This window comes from Lithobates pipiens, unplaced genomic scaffold (assembly GCF_037356315.1).
Source record: "Lithobates pipiens isolate NorthernLeopardFrog02 unplaced genomic scaffold, aLitPip1_a1.2 Scaffold_88, whole genome shotgun sequence".
Classification (NCBI taxonomy): domain Eukaryota; kingdom Metazoa; phylum Chordata; class Amphibia; order Anura; family Ranidae; genus Lithobates; species Lithobates pipiens.
Genome location: NW_027507912.1, coordinates 771,660 through 785,530, shown reverse-complemented (window position 1 = coordinate 785,530; position 13,871 = coordinate 771,660).

Sequence of the window (13,871 nt, the reverse complement as noted above, 5' to 3'; positions counted from 1 at the left end):
GTTTTGCAGACGCTATTTCTAACGCTATAGCGCCTGCAAAACGCCCTGGTGTGAAAGGGGTCTTACAAAATGTGGCATTGGACATGCTTTTTTAAAGCACTCTCAATGACAACAAAAGCCCCTGTCACTAAATAAAATGGTTACCTTACAGTCCTGTTCAAATGTTTGCTTTGCTTCAAAAAAAATTATACCGCATGTTGCTTTCTTGGTGCTTCAAAGCATCTCCAAAGCCTCTATAGAAGTCTATGACAATGCTCACTAACAGCACCTACAGCTTTTGAAAGGCTTTTATTCAGCATTAGCTTCCCTTTGTTTTGTTTTTAGGTATTGCAGGTAAGAGATATCCCAGGATGCACTGGGAAACTAAGAAGCGAACCAGGAAGACATCATCAGCAGTCACTTCCATTTCATGTGTATATTTTCTGGAAGTGTCTGGCACAGACTTCACATCTGGTGTGCATCGTGGAGCAGCAGGAAGGTGTACAGGGTCTGGACTGGAGTGGAGCAGATGGCACACATAGTGTGCAACATGAGAAGGCTATAGCAGAAGGTAAGTGGGGACCTGAGAGAGAATAATGAGTGGCAGAGCTGGGGGACCATAGCAGGAGAAACTAGCAATGTCACTAGTTGTTGGAGGGTGTGGCCAGTGTGGGAGCAATATAGTGGGAGGTGAGCGAGAACTGGAGAGAGAGAAGGATCTGCAAACCAGAGGATCAGCAGAGCTGAGGGTTACTACTGAGTAGGTTATTGGCAGAGTTGAGGGTTACTACTGAGTGGGGGATCAGCAGAGCTGGAGGTAACACTGAGCAGGTTAACTGCTGAACAAGGGTACTCATAAGCTAGGGAGCTGCTGAATAAGGGTAATATTAAGCTGGGGATCTGCTGAACGAGGGTACCAATAAGCTGGGAACATGCTAAACAGGGGTAATAATGAGCTGGTGATCTGATAAACAGGTGTAATAATGAGCTGGGGATCTGCTGAGTGTGGATACTACTGAGCCAGGTTCTACCGGGTCCCTTTAAAACAAATCAAAAATCAGCATGCATTGGGCATTTACCAAGTTTCAAAAAAAGCATTACCAAAGCATCAAAAATACATCAAAAAGCATGTTGAAGTGGCGGGCACTTTAATGTGTGTTACAATCGAAGCAAGTGTAATTGAGCCCAAAAAGGGATTATCTGGTGGATCCCCCTTATTTGTACTAAACACTGCAGAACATAAGGTCCTCCACAAGGGTTCCCTGGGCAAAATGTGAGGCTTCCATAGACCTTTTTTACGGCACTTGGGGTGTCTCCATTCTGTATTATCCTCATGGTGTCAGATCAGAGTTTTTTTAGCAGCAAACAATATACCTTCAGACTAATCTTTCATACCCACCAAATCAAGGCAACCCCACTTGGATATCTGTTGTGATTATTCATGGACATATTAGCCAAAGAATACTAGTCAACCTTGTATATTGAGTAAAAACTTGGCCCACACTTGGCCATCATATTTTGACTCCTCAACCGTTTTTGTAGATCTAGAGAAGGAATACAGGAATTATGGATAGGAATTTTGGTGGACATAAGGAATGATTTGTTTACTGTGTGTAATATATATGTGAAGCAATCAATGACCAAGCATATAAAGTCATAATTGATCTTTTGACACTTTCAGGATTCCTGCTCCTCAATTAATGGACATTCCTTCCAAAATAAAGAAGGAAAGGATGACGTTGATTTAGAGGATATTGAGCCTTACACTGGAGATCATCTACCTGGTGACCGGAGAGGTGAGGAGGATTCTGGGAGGTCACATGACATTACTCTTCTCTCTAATAAAGCGGACCTTGGAAGTAATTTTAACCGCTTAGCGACCACCCCATGCACATATACTAGGCAGACCGGCCATTCTGAGCCAGGGCGGGCACGCACGCTGCCCACGACCCATTCGTGGTGTGATTATACACAGCAGGAGCAGACTCAATGTCTGCCAGCACCCGCTGATTAGACAGTACAGAGGCAGAACGATAATCTTCCTATGTAAACAAGGCAGATTGTCATTCTGTCAGGCCGCGTACACACGCGGGGACTGTTCGCTCAACTTTGTTCGTCAAACAGTTTCAGCGGACAGTCCGCTCAAAATTAGCATGGACGGACATGGCCACACACGACGTACGAACAGTTTGCTGAAACCGTGCGCGATGACGTGAACGGCACGTACGACGGGACTAGAAAACGACGTCCTATACACTGCAATGCAACCATGGGCGTATAAATTCTTTCTGAGCATGCGCGGAACTTTGTTTGACGAACAAGCCTACACACAAGGGGACTGTTCGCTGAAACAAGGTTTCAGCGGACAGTTTTTCGGAAATTCCGAAAAACCTTGTTCAGCAGACTGTTCGCTGAAACTGTCCGCTGAAAGCCCACACACGAGCGGACTGTCCGCTGAAACACTGTTCAGCGGACAAAGTTGAGCGAACAGTCCCCGCGTGTGTACGCGGCCTCAGAGGGAAAGGTATTGATCCTGTGTTTCTGCTAAGCAGGGATGTGGATCTTTGCCTTCCCTAGTCAAAGCACCTCCCACACAGTTCGTAAGCACAACTTAGGCATACATTTAACCCTTTGATTGCCCCTGATGTTAACCCCTTCCCAGCCAGTGTCATTAGTATAGTAAAATTGCATATTTTTAGTACTGATCACTGTATTAGGCTGGATTCACACCTATGGCATTTTTAGTGCTTTTTGCATTTTGCAGATTTGCACTACAGAACGTGTTCCATAGGAAACCATAATAAATGGACTGTAGTGCAAATTTGCAAAATGCAAAAAGCACTAAAAATGCATAGGTGTGAATCAGGCCTTAGTGTTACTTGTCCCCAAAAAACGACAGTCAGGTGTGGGAATTGTCAGCTCCTATATCGCAGTCCCGCTATAAGTCGCTGATAGCCGCCATTACTAGTAAAAATAAATACTGTATATATTGGCGTATAACACTCACCTTTTCACCATGAAAATCGGGTGCAAATAGCGTGTGCGTATTATACGCTACTACTTCCATTTTCGCTGCCTCGGAGGGGACAGGGAGGCGGGGGGGGGGGGGGACGAGTGCCATCAGATTACATAAAGTGAAAATCTCCTGTTTACTTGGCAGCCTCTGTAATAGGAAGTCCCGTCCTGGGCCGTCCTTGGACCACTGTTCTGTCTATCATAGGAGATTCTCACTGTTTGGTGGTGGTGGTAGCTGGAGTGGTACAAATTTACCTTCTTCTTTACAGAAAACACCTTTACTTGGTATTTCAACCTTCAGTCATCATGGTTTGCAAGAATGGAGGTAAGGTGTTTGGCTTCTGAGTTAGGCCCCTTCCTCTTGCCCAGTGCCCCCGTAGCAAGTATATTGCTATGGGGACATCCAAGCAGGTGCGCTCCTGAGCCATTGTTCTGCGTGCCATTTTCACACAGAGCCCCGCCCCCTCTCTCTCCTTATTGTCTCACTGGCTGTGATTGACAGTGCTAGGGAGAGTTCCTGGAGAGCTGAGGATCTTGTACACATTGCTGGATCACAATGGGGCTCAGGTTTGTATTGGGGGGCTGCTGCACAGAGAAGATTTTTTTAACTTAGACCTGCATGAAGGTAAAAAACGTTGAGCCTTTAGAACCACTTTAATCAGTTCCTTTTTACTGCTACATTGTGACACCTGTGCGCTAGATCACAGCAATGGCTGATCATCGCCATTACTAGTAAAAATAAAAAAATCCCATAGTTTGTAGATGCTATAACTTTTTCTCAAACCAATCAATATACTCTAATATATACTCATGGTCAGACTTTCCGACGGAAACTGTGCGATCGGATCATGTTGGCGGAAAATCCGATCGTGTGTGGGCTCCATCTGACTTTTTCCGTCGGAATTTCTGACGCACAAAGTTTGAGAACAGGATCTAAAATCACAAAATCCGATCGTTTAAATTCCAATCGGCTGGCTAAGTCAAAAAATACTTTTCATGCCAATGCACAAATTGAATGTGAACTTTGTAATATTGTCCCAATCTCTTAAAGCAGAACTAAACTCAAAGAAATTCTGACCTCCTCATTCCAATGATGCAGCAGTTAAATCCCTTGCTGGCTGCTGTCATCTTTTTTCCTAGTTACTTCCAGGTGTCGGGTCTTCAACCCCTTGTTTGGCCAGTTGGGGAATCACGTCATCACGTGCATGCACACGGGACTTCATTATTCCAGCATTGGAATGTGGCGGGAATGCAGATTGAGCTGCACAGTGTGCATTCCATAGAAGATTGCAAGCAGACAGGTAAGTGTTCATTATTGCAGAAGGGACATAGTATGGCTTAGAACTTGTTTTGCTGAGGCTGCTTGATAAGACACCTTTTATGCATGATGGTGAATACCCTTTTTTTGGGGAATCCCTTAATAAATTCATCAATGAAGTCACTGGGGGAAAAGTACTCCTACACCAGAGGATTAAAAACTTCTCCTACTCCTATGGTTACTACCTCTACTCAGCAAATGGGAGCTTTTCACTCTTCCTAGACATCAAGGCTTTGCACTTCCTTTCATTGCCGGTCCGGGATCCCTAAGCCCACCAGTCCTCCTTACAATGTAAGAGCGCTTCCACTCCTCGGAGTAGGAAGCACATTTTGGCTAGACATGTGCAAAAGGCAAAAATTTGTTTAGTTTCGTTTCGTTTTAATTCGTTAATTCATTAATTTCGTTTAGTTATATTCGTTAACTTCCTTAAATTCGTTTTCGGATTTCGTTTAGTTTTCTACCGTATTCGAAAAATCGGCCACATTCGAAAATATTTCAACGAAATTCGAAAATATTTCTACCGGATTCGAAATGATTTCAACATGATTCGACATTATTTCAACCACATTCGAAAATATTTTGTGACCCAACTTTAGGGCCATGTATCTCGGGGTCACTTGGTGCTAGAAACTCCAAATTTGGATATGTTGTAGTGCTAGTACCATTGTGTTTGCATACCAATTTGGGGTTTCTAGCTATAAGTGACCCCGAGATATGTGGCCCCAAAATCGGGTCGCAAAATGTTATTAGTTAATAGAGCAGAGAATGACATTTTGCGACCCGATTTTGGGGCCACATATCTCGGGGGCACTTATAGCTAGAAACCTCAAATTTGGTATGCAAACACAATAATACTAGCACTACAACATATCCAAATTTGAAGTGTCTAGCACCAAGTGACCCCGAGATACATGGCCCTAAAGTCGGGTCACAAAATATTTTCGAATGCGGTTGAAATAATGTCGAATCATGTTGAAATCATTTCGAATGCAGTTGAAATAATGTCGAATCATGTCGAATTCATTCGAATTCATTCGTTATATTTCTTTCGTATTCGTTGTAATTTTTTTTTTTTATTCGGACATTCGGATGCAAAATTCGGCCGAATTTCGATTCGTTACGAAACGAATTGCACAAGCCTAATTTTGGCATCAGCCTGGATCTGAGACATCAAAGCCTTCTAGGTCCAGTCTCTCAGGCTACTTTCCATCCGTCATGGTTAGGTTTGGAAAGACGGAAAAGGATGCAGTCCTGTTACTGTTTCTGGACCTGAACGGACTCGGAGGTAGGTGGACACACGTCCCTTTAGTTCAGCCTGCCTATAAATCTGCATGAAGCTTCTAATTAGATCTGCTCAAATAATTGACACGTGGACCCTTAATCGAAAAGCCCATGTGAGAGGGCACTAATACAGTCACCATCTGCTGAACCCAATAAAAAAAAGTTTTTATTTTTTATTTTTAATCCATTAGGATAGACTGCTAAGGAAAGGTCATGGATGGAAGAGCGACACATCTCCAATATCAAGAAAAAGTTCTGGATTGCTAACATTCACATTTGTTTGTGTCCTCAATAAAACTGTCAAACCATTAAATGGCTGGTGACGCAACTAATCATATGTGCAGAATCCTGGCAGTTGCAGATCAAACAAACAGCTTCCTTGGCTTTAATGGATAGGAGGATTTAATTCTGTCAGCAGATTGGCCTCTACAAATTTGGCAGTGTCTAAAAATAGAGAGAAACTGAGCATTTTCAGAGCAGGGTGAGGCAGTGTATTACTGGATTTTACACAGCATAAGCGCCTATATTTAATATTTTACATAGCTATCCTGTTTCCCTGAAAATAAGACCTAGCGTGATTTAGGCTTGTGCAATTCATTTCGTAACGAATCGAATTTCGGCCGAATTTTGCATCTTTCGGACATTCAGATGCATCCGAATGTCCGAATAAAAAAATAACAAATAACAACGAATACGAAAGAAACATAACGAATGAATTCGAATGAATTTGACATGATTCGGTAATTCTTTAAAGATCTAATGAAACAAAAGGTCAGCTCAAAGTAAATCTTATAGTCCAATCAGCTAATAAATTTTGTGCCGGAGGATGGATTACTGGCAAAGTGCATTCCTGAGAACTGAGTGAGAAGGGTGTTGTATTGTATTTGAGCCGAGGAGAAGAGACGTTGTCATTGTGTGTGTTAAAAGATTCAATAAACAAACGACTTTCCAAATTACAAATCATTATCACGAATGTCTATACATACATAAATAGCGAATTTCAACAAATACGAACGAATGAATTCGGCACTCTACAAATAATAACAAATTATCCGAAAACGTATTAATGTAACATAAGGAATATAACAGAACGAAATGATGTATTTTACAAATGACAACGAACCAAAACTAAAACGAAATTTTCTGTTGTGCACAAGTCTAGCGTGATTGTCAGTGATGGCTGCAATATAAGCCCTACCACCCAAATAAGCCCTAGTTTAAGTCCTTGCAGGTCTTATTTTCAGGGTAGGGTTTTTTTTCTGGGAAACATGGTAGGGCTTATTTGGAGGGTAGGGCTTATATTGCAGCCATCACCGACAATCACGCTAGGTCTTATTTTTGGGGAAACAGGGTATACCCGCAAAATGGGCTGGCCTGAAGAGATCTAGCAGGAATCAATTTTCTGACTAAGGTTCCACTTTAGGTTCAAAGTTTACTTTTCTGTTAGGAGAGACAAGACGCACAGTTGTATTGGTTTAGGGTGAAGATCTGATGGATCTAAAGGTTGAGATTAAGGCAGAAGAAGAAGAAACATGTGAGGGATGATCAGCAGTCTATGAAGGAGGATGGGACAATTACAGGGTAATTTATAGAAGAAGACACTCCTACAGAGGTCAGCACAGGGGGGTCATACACATGAATGTGTCACTAAACCCACATCATTAAAAATATCAATAAATGGTGTATGAAATGCACTTTATACTCACTCTGCCACTATGAGATTAATTGTCAGTATTCTGCAAAAAAAAAACTGGTAGATCATGTTTTCCTCCATTTCCCCCTTCTGTCCATGTCCTCAGTGCAGTTGGGAATATTTCAGCTGTGTAGGCAGATTTTCAGTGAGTTTCTATGCTGAGCGTTTCCTCCCAATCACATCTGAGTAGCCCATGTGACTATGGAGTCACACATTTGGGCGTACACACAAGGCAGTGGCGAAACTACTAGGGTCGCAAGGTGCGGCCACTGGTGAGGGGCCCCAAGCAGTGTTGCCAATAAAAACAGGGCACTTTCCTGCTGTCCGCAAACAGCAGAAAAGTGCTCATTAAAACTGCATTTGTCCCCGAGGTTCCTCTCTGCATCCCCACCTTGCATATCGCCCCCCACCTGAGCCAAGCTCAGCCAATTACTAATAGGCTAGCTGCAGAACGGACGTACCTAACATGTTACGTTAAAGCATGCGCTAAATTGAAAAATTTTATAATTTTAAAAATGATAAATTGTCATGCCTAAAAAAAATTCAGTTCTTCTTTATATCTGGCAGAAATGAACTGGGGGTAGAAAGCAAGAGTGAAATGGAGGATGATTCGGAAGAACCACTTAGTGGTTCACTTGACGATGGGCTTATAAATTACTGTAACCAAAAATTGGTGCTGTGCTGCTACAACAACTACGTCAAGTGAAAGGTAGTGATAAAGGTAGTAACCAAATCAGTAATCAGATGCTTAAAGGGATTGTAAAGTTACATTTTTTTTTTTAAATAACAAACATGTTATACTTACCTCCACTGTGCAGCTCGTTTTGCACAGAGTGGCCCCGAACCTGCTCTTCTATGGTCCCTCAGCGGCTGTCTCTGCTTCCTCCCACAGGTACTTCTCACGTACATGTGAGCTCCCTCGTATGGTGAGAAGCACCTGCGGGCGCGCTCCCGTGATACAGCCGGCGGCTATAGCCGCTCGCTGTATCACACGGCCCCGAATCTGGCGCTCCGCGTCAGTGGATGTGATTAACAGCAGCGCGAGCCAATGGCTGCGCTGCTTTCCATCCATCCACTCCAGCCAATCAGGGGCCAGGCTGAGTGGTGAAGAAGGATGGTGGGGGCGAGCGTGGGATTTTCGAGGGGTGAGGTAAGTAAAACGGGGGGGCTGGGGGCGCAGGCACTGCCAGATGTTTTTTCACCTTAATGCATAGAACATTTACCTTTACAACCCCTTTAATAGAAAACAACCACCAAATTATCTAACTCATATATGATGAGAAAATGAAGAAATATAATAATATCGCATAGAAAAATAAGCAACGAAAAATGATTCCCAACACCCTCCTGCCCATCAAACCCACATATAGTGGAATAGATATTAAAAATGTGATATATATATATATATATATATATATATATATATATATATAGCATCACATAGAAAATAAATAGATGGGTGTTATTCATAAACCCAGTACACGCGATAGGATTTTCCGACAACAAATGTTCGATCGGAGCTTGTTGTCGGAAATTCTGACCAAGTGTATGCTCCATCGCACATTTTCCGTCAAAATTTCCGACAAACAAAATTTGAGATCAGGATCTCAAATTTTCCGTCAACAAAATCCATTGTCGGAAATTCAGATCGTGTGTACGCAATTCCGCTGCACAAAATTCCACGCATGCTCGGAACCAAGCAGAAGAGCCGCACAGGCTATTGAATTTCATTTTTCCTGGCTCATTGTATGTCACCGCATTCTTGATGTTTGGAATTTCCAACAACATTTGTGTGACCGTGTGTATGCAAGACAAGTTTGAGCCAACATCCGTCGGAAATAAATCCAGGATTTTGTTGTCGGAAAATCCTATTGTGTGTACGGGGCATTAGAGTGCTAAAAATGACAATATATAGAAAATAAAGCAAATAAGAAACATAAACACCCAGCTGAGTTGCTAATGCAAAAAAGGTAAAAAAAAAACAGACAAAAGAACAAAACAATGTTTAAGTGATGAAATAAAGTCCAATTAAGTGTTCAAACTTTAAAGAGATGCATATGTCCCTCTTCACTAGGGATGAGCTTCGTGTTCGAGTCGAACATACGTTCGACTCGAACATCGGCTGTTCGCCGTTCGGCGAATTCCGAACGTTATGGGCCATTCGCGCCAAATTCGTGTGGCGCTCACGACCCACAATTCACTGCGTTATCGCAGTGCATTGCTGGCTCATGATTGGCCAAGCATGCACTGTGACCCCGCATGCTTGGCCAATCACAGCGCCAGAAGCGAGGAGAGCCATGATTGGCCACAGGCAGGATGCCTGTGGCCAATCATAGCTCAGGCTTGTGTAGTGTGTTGGCGTCTGAAGCAGTTAGTGGGTGTTCTGTGTACCTTCAACACAGTATACACCGATCGTTATTGGCCGAATTTCGATCTTGCTCTTCTGTAGTGGTTGTTGTCTGCGTGCCCTGACCGCAGTATACACCGCTATATTCACCTCACCTATATAGCTAGTGATCTATCTTTTATAATAGAGCTTGCGGTCAGTAGTGTTAGGAGCTTGTGCGTGCTGTCTGCGTGCTCTGTACCCAGTACACACCGCTATATCCACCTACATAGCTCTTCTCTATTTGAGCCCACTTGCCATCTGCAGGAGTTATTGGAAGTTGTGCGTGCCTCCAGCACAGCACAGTATACATCTGTATATACCCCTTTATCTCTGGTGTTCTATAAAAAAGGCATCTGCAGGAGTTAGTGGGTTTTTTGTGCCTCCAGCACAATATACACCTGTATCTACCCTTTATTGCTGTTCTCTAATAGAGCCATCTGCAGGGCTTAGTGGGTGTTGTGTGACTCCATTACAGTATACCCCTTTATCTCTGGTGTTCTATAATAAAGGCATCTGCAGGAGTTAGTGGGTGTTGTGTGCCTCCAGCACAATATACACTACCCAACTGCTGTTTTACCCAACTCCCTTCAGGCCATTACCATGTCTGGAAGGCCAGCAAGGAGAGGCAGACAGGCGCGAGCCGATAAAAGAGGGCAAGCAGGCTCTGTGTCTAGAGACAACAGTGCTGGTCGTGGACGCGGTGCATTGTCATCAGCACGTGGCCATGGGACACGCTTGTCCTTCTTTTCGGCAGCTGGACATGTTGAACCGCAACATGCCAATGACTTGGTAGAGTGGATGACCAAGCCCTCTTCATCCTCCTCATCCTCTCTCACCCAGTCTCAGGGTACTAGCAAAGAAGCTGCCAACGCATCGTCTTCCCTCCTCTCAATGTCATCATCAGTGACTCCTTCCCTAGACCCACCACGTCCTCCTGAGGAGTCTCCTGAACTCTTTGAGCACAGTGTTGGGTACATGCTCCAGGAGGATGCCCAGTGTTTTGTAGCCTCTGATGATGACACTCAGCTAGAGGAAGGCAGTAGTGTGAATGCAGAGAGAGGGGATGCTCAAGAAGGACAGCAATCTGGCAGTCATGTTCCACAAGCTGCAGCATATTGCCAGGTTTGCTACAGCGATGAAGAGGGAGGGGATGATGAGGGCACTGACTCCACGTGGGTGCCTGGTAGGAGAGAGGAGGAGGAGGAGGAGGCACATGTCCAACGAGGCAGGATGCCCTCCGGGGGCCAGCTTAGGGGCAGCACACCGACTGAATCACACCGCAGAGCTCCGCCTGTGCAGGGCGCTGCCTCTGCGTGTTATTCTAAAAGTTCATTGGTGTGGGCCTTTTTTGAGACGAGTGCATCAGATCGCACCGCTGCTATTTGCAACATATGTCTCAAGCGTATCTCGCGTGGCCAAAACATCAGCCGCTTGGGCACCACATGCTTGACCAGACATATGTTGACCTGCCATGCAGCTCGTTGGCAAGCGTACCTCAAAGACCCACACCAAAGAACAAAGCGGACCTCTCCTTGCTCCTCATCAGCTGGCATCTCCAACCCCACTAGACCTTCAGTCCTCTCTGAAACCTGCTCTGAGAGGAATGAAGGTGTAGAATTAGGTGTGTCACAGCCAAGTGCTTCCGGGCACTCTGCTAGCAGTACACCCACGTCCGATTATAGCAGGCAAATGTCCCTGCCCCAGCTGCTGGACCGGCGAAAGAAGTTCACTCCCAGCCATCCACATGCCCAGCGGTTGAATGCTAGCTTGGCTAAATTGCTAGCACTTCAACTGCTGCCTTTTCAGTTGGTAGGTTGGCCCCCTTCTATGAGTTTGTACAATGTGCGGTTCCTCAGTGGCAGGTCCCCAAACGCCACTTTTTCTCACGGAAGGCGATTCTGGCTCTCTACCGGCATGTGGAAGGCAATGTCCTTGACTCGCTGGACAGGGCGGTCAGCGGTAAGGTGCATATTACCGCTGACTCATGGTCCAGCAGGCATGGACAGGGACGTTACCTGTCTTTCACGGCCCATTGGGTCACTCTTCTGGCAGCTGGGAAGGATGCAGGACAAGGTGCAGTAGTGTTGGAGGTTGTTCCGCCACCACGCCTCCAAAATGCTACTATTGGTTGTGACACACCTCTCTCCTCCACCCCCTCCTCTTCTTCTTCCTCCATGGCCTCTTCCAGTGCTCTGTCCTCAGAACCAGCAGTGCTCCGTAGGCGTTCCAGGGGCTACGCAAGTACGCAGGCAAAACGACGCCATGCCGTGCTTGCGCTGGTTTGTTTGGGGGACAGGAGCCACACTGGGGCGGATGTTTTGTCAGCTCTGCAGGGGCAGGCCGAGAGGTGGTTGATGCCACGCCAGTTTAAGCCAGGAATGGTGGTTTGCGACAATGGCACCAACCTCCTCTCCGCCCTCCGACAGGGACAACTGACCCATGTGCCCTGTGTAGCTCACGTCCTTAACCTGGTGGTGCAGCGGTTCTTGGGCAGGTACCCCGGCTTACAGGATGTCCTGAAGCAGGCCAGGAAAGTCTGTGTGCATTTCCGCCGATCATTTAATGCCTGTGCTTGGCTGGCTGAGCTCCAAAAGGAGTTGAACCTGCCCAAGAACCGCCTTATATGTGACATGCCCACCAGGTGGAACTCAACGTTGGCCATGCTGCAGCAGCTGCACACGCAGCAGAGGGCCATCAATGAGTACCTGTGCGACTACGGCACCAGGACAGGGTCAGGGGAGCTCGGTTTTTTCTCACCATGCCAGTGGGGCATGATCAGGGATGCATGCACTGTCCTGTCACCGTTTGAGGAGGCCACAAGGATGGTGAGCAGTGACAGTGCATGCATCAGTGACACTGTACCTCTTGTCCACCTCTTGGAGCATACGCTGCGTGGAATAATGGACAGGGCACTTGAGGCAGAACAGAGGCAGGAAGAGGAGGACTTCCTTGCCTCTCAAGGCCCCCTTTATCCAGACAGTGTTCCTGCTGTGCCACCCATCACACAGGAAGAGGATGAGGAGGAGGAAGCGGAGGAGGAAGCGGAGGAGGAGGATGATTGTGTCAGCATGGAGGTGGAGGCTGGCACTCAGCATCAGCAGCAGCAGTCTTGTAGGGATGATTTACAGTCCCAAGAAACACGTGGACTTGTACGTGGCTGGGAGGAGGTAGCTGCGGATCATGTTGCCCTTAGTGACCCAGAGGACTCCGGACCGAATGCCTCAGCTAACCTACGCTGCATGGCCTCCTTGATCCTGCAAAGCCTGCGGAAGAATCCTCGTATTCTTCGGATCAAGGAGAGGGACCATTACTGGCTGGCCACTCTCCTTGATCCACGGTACAAGGGTAAGGTTGCCGACCTTATCTTGCCATCGCAGAGGGAGCAGAGGATGAGACATCTCCGGGAGGCCTTGCAGAAAGGTCTGTGCAACGCGTTCCCAGAGACTGGGAGGTTACAAACTCCTGGTCCTGGACAACGTGTTGCTGAGGCATCGGTCAGAAGGAGCGGTGGAGAAGGTGGCCGTCTGACTGATGCTTTCAGACAATTTTTTAGTCCGCAGCCCCAAGGTATGATCGGCTCCAGCAACCATCGCCTGCGTCTGATTTACATGGTGCAGGAATACCTAGGGGCAAGGTCAGACTTGGACACCTTTCCCACCGAAAATCCTCTGGCTTACTGGGTCTTGAGGATGGATCACTGGCCAGAGCTTGCACAGTATGCAATTGAGCTACTGGCCTGTCCTGCATCCAGCGTTCTTTCGGAACGCACCTTCAGTGCTGCTGGTGGCTTTGTTACCGATGACAGGGTGCGCCTGTCCACCGAATCAGTTGATCGACTGACCTTCATCAAGATGAATCAGTCTTGGATCACCCACAGCTACCAAGCACCTAAAGCTGATGTAACCGAATAATTTTTTTTGAAATATCACATCCCTTCAAGACTGCCTATGCTGATGCTGAGTGACTGTCCTGTTATGTTGATTGTCTATCCTCTTCCTCCTCCGCTGATATGTTGGAAGAACATTTCTGGTTCTGGGTGATGCCATCAGCCCAATTTTTCTGCCCCTGTTTAACAGGGGCGTTTAATTACAATTTTTGATGCAATGCTTTGCAGCAGGGCTAATTCCTGCAATAAAAATAGAGTATATGGGAGAGGTTGCAGTGTGGTGGCACCAGCACCAGTGCCTAAGGCCCAA